The sequence below is a fragment of the Aquarana catesbeiana genome, linkage group LG04 (genome assembly GCF_042186555.1).
Source record: "Aquarana catesbeiana isolate 2022-GZ linkage group LG04, ASM4218655v1, whole genome shotgun sequence".
Lineage (NCBI taxonomy): Eukaryota > Metazoa > Chordata > Amphibia > Anura > Ranidae > Aquarana > Aquarana catesbeiana.
The window spans coordinates 61,094,210-61,107,843 of record NC_133327.1 but is presented as its reverse complement, the minus strand read 5'-3'; positions in this window follow the sequence as shown (position 1 = coordinate 61,107,843).

Below are 13,634 nucleotides of genomic sequence, written 5' to 3'. Positions count from 1 at the left end.
TATACAGAACTTACAAATTTCCATTACAGTGGTGATATGGGGGGAGGGGCCAGGGCTGGACTGGGACAAAAATGTGGCCCTGGACTTCATCCAGACTGGCCCAGGGCACAACACATCAGGCCACAAGGCACATCAGGATACAAGGCACATCAGTGCACAGCATTTTAGGGTACAGCACACCAGGCCACATCAGGGTACAGGGCACAGCACATCAGGGTACAGAGCCCAGCACAGGGTACAGGGCACAGGTCACAGTACATCAGGGCACACGACATTGAGGCACAGGACATCGGGGCACATCAGGGCACCGGGCCACAAGGCACATCAGGTCACAGGGCACATCAGGGCATAGGAGATCAGGGCATATAGCACATCAGGGCATATGGCACATGGCACATCAGGGCACATTATGGGGCACATGGCACATCAGGGCATATAGAACGTCAGGGCACGGGGCACGTCAGGGCACATTATGAGGCACATAGCACATCAGGGCACGTCAGGGCACATGGCACATTATGGGGCTCATAGCACATCAGGGCACATAGCACATCGTGGCACAGGGCACCTCAGGGGGCACATTATAGGGCACATCAGGGACACATCACCAGCATCTTACTAGCCAGTATGCAGAGCAGCGCAGGAAGCGTGTGTAGTAAGTGCTGTCTCTCATGTCACGTGCGGCTGCTCCCTGGCGGCCCCTCCTCTCTTCTCGTCTATCCTAGATGACGAGACACTGTCACACACGGGGCAGAGCGGAGGGTGGGCGGCGGCGACTGAACATTTCCTTGTGTTCAGTGGAGAGGGGTTGCCAATCCCTGTAGCCAATAGGCTTCAGTGTACAATAGAATTTTCTATTTGTACACTGAAGAGAGAAGCCGATTGGCTGCCCCTCTCCCCTGCACTGAACACAAGGCAAAACCACTCATTGACTGACTTGTGGAGGCGATGGCGGCCATTTTTGTGGAGCCCTTGCCGTTTTTTGAGATGCTTGCGATTTTCTCAGGACAAACCCCAAAATTCGGGAAAACACTCGGGACAAGATTAAATCAGGACGAGGGTCCCAAAATCGGGATTTTCCTGGGAAAATCGGGACTGTTGGCAACTATGCATTTGCAGGCAAATCTGAGAGACATAGCAATTTCACCTTTCCCACAGCTGTTCCTCAAGTAGAGTAGCAGATTGTAAGATTGAGATTATTTGGGATTACAGCTGTTTTCTATGCAATGACAGATAAATAATAAAAAGGAAATATTGGGCACACTATCCAGGTTGCTGGTTAATGCACATATAGAGCTAGCCCCTATTATACCTTCAATACAGCCCCCTTTTTCTTTTCATGTATGGGTAAGCGCCACACACCCCTAATTTTAGTTTAGTTCTGATTGTCTGGAGCTCTTTTTAGGGGAGCCCTAGTAGGGGAGGCAGCTACCTAATTCTTATTTTGTAGTCCATTCTATTTTAATTTCTTATGTTTCCTAAGCGCGACTACTTTCTTTATATCTGTCTACTTTTGCTTGTTGCAGTATGCCCATGGGCCACGTTTTTTTTTTTGTAGACGACTGGCAGCTGCTACAGCTGGCATTAAGGCGCCATATCCTTATATTGGGCTATGGCAGGATCAGCCTGAGGACTGGCAAGTGTGGGATTCATTTCTGGTTTCTAATGCCCCGTACACACGGTCGGACTTTGTTCAGACATTCCGACAACAAAATCCTAGGATTTTTTCCGACGGATGTTGGCTCAAATTTGTCTTGCATACACACGGTCACACAAAGTTGTCGGAAAATCCGATCATTTTGAACGCGGTGACGTAAAACACGTACGTCGGGACTATAAACGGGGCAGTGGCCAATAGCTTTCATCTCTTTATTTATTCTGAGCATGCGTGGCACTTTGTCCGTCGGATTTGTGTAAACACGATCGGAATTTCCGACAACGGATTTTGTTGTCGGAAAAGTTTATATCCTGCTCTCAAACTTTGTGTGTCGGAAAATCCGATGGAAAATATCCGATGGAGCCCACACACGGTTGGAATTTCCGACAACACGCTCCGATCGGACATTTTCCATCAGAAAATCCGACCGGGGCATTACAGTGGTCTCTCTCTTTGGCTAGAGCAGGTGATTTCCTATCTTAAACTGGACTTGTTCACTGACGAGTTGGGCACTGCTGGTTATGGAACCTGCTGTCAGGGTCCTTGTGCTGAGAGTTGATTGGCCAGTGGAATGGAGGGAGGTTGGTTTAGTGCGTAATTTGGCTATTCGGGAACTGTTTTTCCATTGTACTCTCCATGGAATTGTGCAGGTTCCAGGATTTGATAACTGGCTGATGCTTTGTCTCGTTTCCACTGGGACAGATTCCATCAATTGGCACTGGAAGCGGAGCAGCGCAGAATTCCATGACCTAAGCAGCTGTGAGCATTGCATTGCCGCTTTCAAGTTCTCAATTCGTCATTCAAATATATGTGTAATAATATTGCGCCAACTAAGTGAAAAAAGCAGCCAACATAACCAATAGAGGAATGGTGAAACAGTAAACAAACAAAAATGTGGCGCTAAAAAATAGTGTCCGTTACCGGGCAACCACCAACCAGAATGGTCATCTGGAGGTATGAATGCACAATAAAGTTTTATTAGGATGAAAACTCCACTATAAAGGGAATCATCAATGTTTATTGTTATGTGGATAAATGTATTATACTCGTGAAACAAACAGGAATATGTACTGAAGCACATGTGACTTAAGAAACTAAATGGCACTCTCTGACAAGTGAACTAATAACCATACATCTGTGTACTCTCAAAAAGAGCATGCTAGAAAAAACAGTGTACAAAAAGTGGTATACCCTTAAAGGTTAAGTGACATAATAAATGACATCCAATAAATCATAAAAAACGCTTCCGCTTGGAAATGTTAAAAAAGGGTATAGATAATAAACTGTGAATAATAAACTCCCAACATGTACAATTAGTATTTATCAAAAAGTCCTGAGAAATACATGTATCAGGTATTAATAAGGGCCAACTCGAAAAGTTCCCGTATGTCGAATCCCCTTAATTACTAATGACAGGGATAGACCTTGTATTCCCGGATCTTGGGAAAACCGGAATGAACCTTGAACCAACTTGACATATACAGGGGTGTATGAATGGTTGGATAACCCTTACCGGAATTGGTGGACGCCCTAGCCGAAGGCTGGGAGTCAGATAAGGCTTATATCCGGAACATCCAAGGACTGTTATCCCGCCAAGGGAAGGTGCAGACCCCTGTCCTGGTGCAGTGAGGCGTGATGACAGCTACTCACCGGTCATCCAAAAAATGGTCTCCCGACCTACAGCTCTCCTTGGTATGGATGTGGAGGTGATGTTTGTGTATATACACAATGCAGGTACATCCAGGGGACATATATCCCTCAAAAAAGAAACAGAAAAATCCTCCACATAGTGTAAATCCACTTCCAAAAGGTTTTATTGCGATAAAAATTATTCCGGTACCCCAACAAACAGGGCCGGATATAAAATGACAAACTGGTATAAGTATGGTATTTATGTTGTAAAGCGCTTTTTTATACCAGTTTGTCATTTTATATCCGGCCCTGTTTGTTGGGGTACCGGAATAATTTTTATCGCAATAAAACCTTTTGGAAGTGGATTTACACTATGTGGAGGATTTTTCTGTTTCTTTTTTGAGGGATATATGTCCCCTGGATGTACCTGCATTGTGTATATACACAAACATCACCTCCACATCCATACCAAGGAGAGCTGTAGGTCGGGAGACCATTTTTTGGATGACCGGTGAGTAGCTGTCATCACGCCTCACTGCACCAGGACAGGGGTCTGCACCTTCCCTTGGCGGGATAACAGTCCTTGGATGTTCCGGATATAAGCCTTATCTGACTCCCAGCCTTCGGCTAGGGCGTCCACCAATTCCGGTAAGGGTTATCCAACCATTCATACACCCCTGTATATGTCAAGTTGGTTCAAGGTTCATTCCGGTTTTCCCAAGATCCGGGAATACAAGGTCTATCCCTGTCATTAGTAATTAAGGGGATTCGACATACGGGAACTTTTCGAGTTGGCCCTTATTAATACCTGATACATGTATTTCTCAGGACTTTTTGATAAATACTAATTGTACATGTTGGGAGTTTATTATTCACAGTTTATTATCTATACCCTTTTTTAACATTTCCAAGCGGAAGCGTTTTTTATGATTTATTGGATGTCATTTATTATGTCACTTAACCTTTAAGGGTATACCACTTTTTGTACACTGTTTTTTCTAGCATGCTCTTTTTGAGAGTACACAGATGTATGGTTATTAGTTCACTCGTCATTCAGTATGCGTCAACTTGGTCCTCATACTGCAGAGTGTGTCAGGAATGGAGCGATCTGATGAATGAGGATGGGGTTTTTTTTGCAGGAGGGTATTCAGCGGGGCTTCCGGTTTGGGGCGCAACACGTGCGTAAGGTGTCACGCTCGTGTGCTGTGGCAGGGGGTCTATTGGGTCTTTGAAGGCGGTGCTGGTTAAATAATTGTGGGAAATTGTGGGTTGGGCCCATCTGAGGTATGAGTGTCCCTTCCTAACAATACGGTGGTAACATCGGGGTATTAATTAGGTTGTATCTGGTAGTACGTAAGTGGTTAATTGTCCCTGAGCCAGTGTAGTTGCAGCTGGGGGCCTTTGATTGGGTGGCAGATACAACCGGTTAATCGTGAGTATATAGGCCTTAAGACCTTAGACCGGGCATAAGCTGAGGTTGGTTTACTGTGGGAACACATTGAAAACACATCACAAACGTGTGTAATTGCACCAGATTGCACATTGTCCTAATTAAAATAAATAATTTTTAAGTGTCAAAATAAAAAAGAGGGGAAAAAAAAAACCACATTAGAACGCATCAAACCCATGTTTATTCACACCAGAATTTACATTGTGCTAATGAAAATAAAGGTTTTTCAAGTGTCCAAATAAAAAGAGGAATAATAATGCATTGTAACATATTGAAAATTCATCAAATCTGTGTAAACCCACCAGATTGCAAATTGTCCTAATAAAGATTTTTCAACTGTCAAAAAAAAAAACGCCTGTAAAAGCACCAGATTGCACATAATCCTAATGAAAATATTTATTTATTATTTATTCATTTCAGGTACTTATATAGCGCCATCAATTTACACAGCACTTTACATATACATGCATATCAGTCCCTGCCCTCCAGGAGCTTACAATCCAAGGTCCCTAACTTGCATTCATACATACACATAAAATAAATATTTTTCAACTGTCAAAATAAAAAAAATGAAAAAATGCTTAGGAACGTATCAAAAATGCGTGTAAACACATCAGTGTTGCACACTGTCATAATGAAAATAACGATTTTGCAAGCGTCAAAATAAAAAAAAAAAAAAAAAAAAGGAAAAAATGCATAGGAATGTGTCAATGTGTGGAAATTGGTTACAACCTAATGTGACCTAGTTGTTTGTTTAGCGCGCTTTGCGGCTTAATGTTGTATGCCTGTACTATAAACTACAATAAAAAACAATTTACAAAAAAAAAAAAAAAACGCATCAAAAACATGTGTAAACGCACCAGAATTAACATTGTCCTGATGAAAATAAAGATTTTTCAAGTGTCAAAATAAAAAAAAGTTAAAAAAAAAAACATAGGAATGCATGTAAACACACCAGAATACACATTTATGAAAATAAAGGTTTTTTTTAAAATAAAAAAGAGTAAAAGACGTATTAAAAATGTGTCAGAAACATGTTGTAAATATGTATGCAAAAATGCATCCAGAATGCAGAAATGATGGTGTGAAGAAGCCGTGTGAATCACGGGTACAAACATTAATAAACAATGTGCAGGTCCTTCTCAGGTTTTCTTACAGCAGATGACAGTTACACTTTAACCACTTAAGCCCCGGACCATTTGGCTGGCCAAAGACCAGAGAACTTTTTGTGATTCGGCACTGCGTCGCTTTAACTGACAATTGCGCAGTTGTGCGACGTGGCTCCCAGACAAAATTGACATCCTTTTTTCCCCACAAATAGAGCTTTCTTTTTTGGTGGTATTTGATCACCTCTGGGGATTTTATTTTTTGCGCTATGAAGAAAAAAGCGACAATTTTGAAAAAAACACAATATTTTTTTACTTTTTGCTATAATAAATATCCCCCAAAAATATATAAAAAAACATTTTTTTTCCTTAGTTTAGGCCGATACATTTTCGTCTACATATTTTTGGTAAAAAAAATCGCAATAAGCGTTTATTTGGTTTGCGCAAAAGTTATAGCGTCTACAAAATAGGGGATCGTTTTATGGTATTTTTATTAATAATTTTTCTTTTACTAGTAATGGCGGCGATCAGCAATTTTATTTTATTTTATATTTTTATTTATCGTGACTGCGACATTATGGCGGACAGATTGGACACTTTTGGCGCTATTTTGGGACCATTCACATTTATACAGCGATCAGTGCGATTAAAAATGCATTGATTACTGTGTAAAAGTGACTGGCAGTGAAGGGGTTAACTAGGAGGGGGCGCTGAAGGGGTTAAGTGTGTCCTAGGGATGTGTTCTAACTGTAGGGGGGGATGGGCTATGTGTGTCACGACACTGATCACTGCTCCCAATCACAGGGAGTGGTGATCAGTGTCCTGTCACTAGGAAGAATGGGGAAATGCTTGTTTACATCAGCATTTCCCCGTTCTTCCTCTCTGTTAGATGATCGCGGTTCTCCCCGCGGAATTCGAGTCCTCGGGACCCGAGATCACACTTACGAAGCTCGCGGTGGGTGTGCCCACGCCCACAATGCCGAGTCTTAAAGGGCAACATACAGGTACGTTAATATGCCTGTCCGTGCCATTCTGCCAACGTATATCGGCGTAGGCCGGTCGGCAAGTGGTTAATGTGACCATAAAAAAACAAGTGCTTTTGTTTTGAAGGCTTCTACAGCATATAGGTGTACAGCAACCCAACAGAAAAAAAAAATCCATATGAGGATCATAGATCTCCCCTAGCAACTGATTGGAGGGGTCTCAGTCACTATGACATCAGTGTCTATAAATAGAATCCCAGTTGCAGCACACAGTAGTCTATAAACAGAATCCCAGCCACAGCTGTGTCAGTTGGTCTTGTCTTTTTTCAGAGTTAGCCCCCTTTCACACGGGCAGACCGTTCAGGTCCACCTGTCAGTTTTTTAGGCGGACCTGAACGAGCGCTCCATACAGGTCTATGGAGCGACGGATGTCAGCGGTGACATGTCCGCTGACATCCGACCCGCTAACGTGTGATGGATTGAAACACTATTTTTCCATCCGTCTATTGGATCGGATGAAAACGGACCGATGCCCCATAGAGGAGAGCGGCGCTCTAACAGGTCCGTCCCTGCACAGTGTGCAGAGACTGACCCTGTCATCTGCCTGCTCAGCGGGGATCGACGGAGCGATCCCTGCTGAGCAGAGCGGAGCCCGTACATGGACACGTCCGTGTGAAAGGGCCCTAACACAGCAATTGATTTGCTCCTCAGAGAGATTGATTTGGTTTCATGGACTGAGAAAATTTGATCAATTTGAAGGAGTTTTTGGTTATTTAGTCAGTGAAGACATTTAGTGACGAGGAAGAAGAATGATTTTCAGACTTTGTATTTTCTTTCTTTTTCTGCTCCTTGTGACAGGTAAGTACTGATCAGTGTTACACCTTACTGTACAAATCACACAGCTAACACCGCAGGACAAGGAGTCTTATTCTCCACGACTCCATAGTGATACCTATTCATGAAATGAGAACATTGCAGTCACATGGGTAGATAAAGATCCTTCTCCTTGTGGAAATGCTTTGTGTATGGAGTGTAGTAGGGGATGCGTGAATGGAGTGTAGTAAGGGATGCGCGAATGGAGTGTAGTAGGGTATGCTTGTGTATGGAGTGTAGTAGGGGGATGCGTGTGTATGGAGTGTAGTAGGGGGATGCGTGTGTATGGAGTGTAGTAGGGGGATGCGTGTGTATGGAGTGTAGTAGGGGGATGCGTGTGTATGGAGTGTAGTAGGGGGATGCGTGTGTATGGAGCGTAGTAGGGGGTTGCGTGTGTATGGAGCGTAGTAGGGGGATGCGTGTGTATGGAGCGTAGTAGGGGGATGCGTGTGTATGGAGCGTAGTAGGGGGATGCGTGTGTATGGAGCGTAGTAGGGGGATGCGTGTGTATGGAGCGTAGTAGGGGGATGCGTGTGTATGGAGCGTAGTAGGGGGATGCGTGTGTATGGAGCGTAGTAGGGGGATGCGTGTGTATGGAGCGTAGTAGGGGGATGCGTGTGTATGGAGCGTAGTAGGGGGATGCGTGTGTATGGAGCGTAGTAGGGGGATGCGTGTGTATGGAGCGTAGTAGGGGGATGCGTGTGTATGGAGCGTAGTAGGGGGATGCGTGTGTATGGAGCGTAGTAGGGGGATGCGTGTGTATGGAGCGTAGTAGGGGGATGCGTGTGTATGGAGCGTAGTAGGGGGATGCGTGTGTATGGAGTGTAGTAGGGGGATGCGTGTGTATGGAGCGTAGTAGGGGGATGAGTGTGTATGGAGTGTAGTAGGGGGATGCGTGTGTATGGAGTGTAGTAGGGGGATGAGTGTGTATGGAGTGTAGTAGGGGGATGAGTGTGTATGGAGTGTAGTAAGGGGATGCGTGTGTATGGAGTGTAGTAGGGGGATGCTTGTGTATGGAGTGTAGTAGGGGGATACGTATGGAGTGTAGTAAGGGGATACGTGTGTATGGAGTGTAGTAGAGATGTGTGTGTATGGAGTGTAGTAGGGGGATGCGTGTGTATGGAGTGTAGTAGGGGGATGCGTGTGTATGGAGTGTTGTAGGGGGATGCGTGTGTATGGAGTGTTGTAGGGGGATGCGTGTGTATGGAGTGTAGTAGGGGTGTTTATAAAACACTAATAAACCCAAAAATGTCATCTATTGCAGCTTACCAATCATTAGCTGTGATGGCTGCATTTGTTTTATTTATTTTTCCCTCTGAACCTGTTGATCTGTCTAGTGACACATAAACAAAAACGTGTAGCGCTAAATGGAAAAAGGCACCTTAAAATGAGTTAGAAAGCCTTATATATAATATGGTTAGAACACGAGTGCTTAATTCACATTAAGGAAACACACATAAATAAGCTAATTTACAGGACAGGTAGGTGAGTTACAAAACTAAATGGGTCACCACTCCGAAGTAATGTGGGAAACACCTTCACCAGCATATGTCATAAAGTCTTAGAAATAATAGTGTGCAGTTAATCATTAAAGTCCCGCATAATTATGTTGAGTAATGTATGAATCGACCAGCTTCAAATATCACACCACAGTGTCTTCACAAACGTGCAATACACTCAGATGGTACAGATGGAGGCTTACCGGAGGGTTTGAACCCACAACAGTGTATACTGTGAGGGTCAAACCGGCTTTTATTGCTCCCTGGCAATAGTGAGGAGACCTCGGCAGCCTGAAGAAATCAAGGGGAGTTTTCTGAAAGCGTATTTTCTCCAAATACAACGGTTCTCCTCGCGTATGGCACTGAGTTTGGATGTACCCCTCGATCAGAGCCTCCCCACACAGCAGCCAGACCATCCAGTGTGCCCGCACGTAGCAGCACGCCAGGAAGAAGGGGGAACAGGAATCCACTTGATATGGCTTGCAAGGAGTCACACGTATAATTGCCCCCCCACCAACACACCACTGGGGGGTGGGGCCGGAACTCCTACTGTTGAGGAAAAGAGTCTGGCCGTCCAAGGAGGAAGTGGACGGCCAGTAGGAGTTCCGGCCCCACCCCCCAGTGGTGTGTTGGTGGGGGGGCAATTATACGTGTGACTCCTTGCAAGCCATATCAAGTGGATTCCTGTTCCCCCTTCTTCCTGGGGTGCTGCTACGTGCGGGCACACTGGATGGTCTGGCTGCTGTGTGGGGAGGCTCTGATCGAGGGGTACATCCAAACTCAGTGCCATACGCGAGGAGAACCGTTGTATTTGGAGAAAATACGCTTTCAGAAAACTCCCCTTGATCTCTTCAGGCTGCCGAGGTCTCCTCACTATTGCCAGGGAGCAATAAAAGCCGGTTTGACCCTCACAGTATACACTGTTGTGGGTTCAAACCCTCCGGTAAGCCTCCATCTGTACCATCTGAGTGTATTGCACGTTTGTGAAGACACTGTGGTGTGATATTTGAAGCTGGTCGATTCATACATTACTCAACATAGTTATGCGGGACTTTCATGATTAACTGCACACTATTATTTCTAAGACTTTATGACATATGCTGGTGAAGGTGTTTCCCACATTACTTCGGAGTGGTGACCCATTTAGTTTTGTAACTCACCTACCTGTCCTGTAAATTAGCTTATTTATGTGTGTTTCCTTAATGTGAATTAAGCACTCGTGTTCTAACCATATTATATATAAGGCTTTCTAACTCATTTTAAGGTGCCTTTTTCCATTTAGCGCTACACGTTTTTGTTTATGTGGATTTGTTTGGCAATTATTCTGGTTGCTGTGTTAGCAGCTCATTGATATTCTGACTATTTGGAGCAAGCGCAAATTTACTACTGGTGGAAATTTGCTGTCTAGTAACACGCCTCCTGTATTAGAGCGCCCCCACTCTGGATGAAGAAGCACCTTTGTCATTCTGGGGGGGAGGGGAGTGTTAGATGGATTAGCAGATTTAGATACACTAAACAAATTGAAGCCAAACGACAGTTAATGCTTTTTAAGCCGTCACAGCAACAGACTTATTTTTCCCCCTTTTTGGATAAAGGTTTTACATAATTAAAAGCTGACCCTTGTAAGCACCTCTGTCAGTGTTAAATGGTTTTCCTCAAAACTCTATCTGCTACTTCTGTTTGTTCTGTTGAAAAACATCAGACTTACTGGATAGATCCCCAGGTGAAAATAAAGCCTAAAAAAGGAAAATGAATGCAGCTGCTGCATCTAAGAATCGGTCAGCCGGAAAATACTACATTTTTGTTTTTGGGTTTAATATTGCTTTAAGATGGCCCAAAGATCCAACCACCCTCAGGTACCCACCTCTGCTGATATATTCTCAGTGCAGGTGCTTAAATTAGGTTACTGAAGTCACCTTGCAGATAGTGATTGCGCTTTGTGATACACCTCTATTAAATAAAAAAGGGGATTAGCAACTGTTAGGGTCAGGTGACAGGTAAGATTTGGTGTGCCCACAGATCCAACCGCCCTCAGGTACCCACCTCTGATGGCACATTCTCAGTGCAGGTGCCCATAGCAATCACAGATCCAACCGCACTCAGGTACCCACCTTCTGCTGATATATTCTCAGTGCAGGTGCCCATAGCAATCAGATTTAATGTAATATTTACTGGCTACTGAAGCAGTGCGCTTGCAAACCATTTTGCGGTGTCGTTAACATTAATACCTGCAGCAGTTTGCATGAACAGAGTGCGATTGTTATTGTAACACAAAACCCAGAAAACTGCGTCTGAGGACATGCGTATACATGTACACCATTGAAAAAAAAAAGAACAGGACAATTTTTATGCATTCAAAAATGGATCTATTTATTAATAAAAACACGGGAACTTTTGTTCCTTGCTTTAAAGATCATTACATTGTTTACGGTTGTGTTGGGGTCATGTAAATGAGGCCTAACGGTTGCAGTGAGTGATCACTGGGGGAGGGGAGATTGAGAAAATGATTCCTCATGGTTCATGATGCCATTCTCCAGTCCCTGTCATATACTGGGCAGAAAATGTTAGAAATGTGTATTTGTGCTTTACGATTGACTGAAGTTTAGAATGTAAGCTGAAACTAATCGTTGTTTTCTTCTTTCTCCAGGTGTAGAAATAAAAAGCATTCAGACCGACCACCATGAACTGAATGTTACAGCGGGACAGCATCTGCTGATCCAATGTTATTTCCAATTGGATGAACCCCTCGGAGGCGATAAGATCAAACTGCTATGGAGTGTGAAGCCACCAGACAAAGATGAATTTCAACCAATCTATCAGTTTGAAGATACCACACCTGACAGTAAAAGAGAACAGTAGAGCAAGGATGCACTTGTCAGATGTGCGCAATGGATATTGCTCCCTTGTGATTGATCCGGTTCATCGCGATGATGGCGGCACGTACGATCTCCGCATTGCCATAAAGGGAGAAGAGTTCCCAGGAGACACAAGAGTCAATGTTCACATCAGGGAAAGCCGTAAGTATTACAGCCTATAGAGACAGTGTAAATGTAATAAAACATGCCTATCAATGCCGGATCTTGCTGCCAGAAGCTGGATGCAAGATCCTGGGTAAAATGTATGGACTCTGCATGCATGTAACCATTTCTGCAACGATTACATATATACAAGATTATAGCGCATGTGCACCATTGGTCGCTAGGAGTCATGTGCTGACTGCATCCTAGCAACGATGTGGGCTTTGTAAGTGCTTCCGAATGACTTTCTTCAAGTTTCTGATGCCATTATCGAATATACCACGGAAATAGTGTCATACAAATAGGGGTGCAAGGGATCAAAAAACTCACGGTTCGGATCGTTCCTCGGATCAGGAGTCACGGTTCGGATCAACAAAAAAAAATCTCCCCCACTGTAATATCCACAATCTCCCCCACTGTAATAATATATTAGCAGGGTATTGGCGGGTGTATTGGCAGGGTATGGCAGAGTATTGCAGAGTATTGTGAGGGCATTGCAGAGTATTGTGAGGGCATTGCAGAGTATTGTCAGGGCATTGCAGAGTATTGTGAGGGCATTGCAGAGTATTGTCAGGGCATTGCAGAGTATTGTCAGGGCATTGCAGAGTATTGTCAGGGCATTGCAGAGTATTGACAGGGCATTGCAGAGTTTTGGCAGGGCATTGCAGAGTTTTGGCAGGGGGAAGAGAGAAACCGGCGTCATGACATGACGCCGGTTTGTTACAAGTGATCGCTCCGGCCGCCGGGTATACCAAGATGAACGCCGCTCCGGAGCTAGGCGAAGCCGCGGCCTTTCCTATGGCCGAGGACACAGAGCGCTCCGCGGATCGCGGATGTCCCGATCCGCGGAGGTTGATCCATACGGATCACGGATGATCCGTTGCACCCCTACATACAAACATTCAATTCAAATGCTACAAGTATATGCAGTGGTGGCAGGTCCCCCCTCCCAATCAATGCATCAAGCTCCAAATCTGCATGCAGGGCACCAGATGTATGGATTCCAATGAAGGGGGGGGCTCTAATAGGTTTCAAAAAAGGGTGCGCTCAGGGTGCAGAGCACTGCAGTCAGTGCAGTGTGGTGCTGCCCCCCCCAAAAGAAATTTAAACAAAAAACACCCGCAACTGAGTATATCACCAGCTGTATGGTAGGTACACACAGGCTGAATATCGGCCGAAATCAGTCGGTACAGTAGAAACCGGCTGACATTCAACCCCTGTGTACAGCTCCCTATCTGATGATCAGCTTCTATCGACCAGGCATGCTGAAAAACCAGCGTCCGATTAGCGCTGGCAGCGAACAATGACCTGTGTTCTGGCAGGGGGTGGTCCCCCTGCCAGAACATAATAGCACAGTGGGGGAGATTGCTGAACTAACAGCGCTTGTGTTAGTACAGCGATTGGTTAGGTTTTTCAT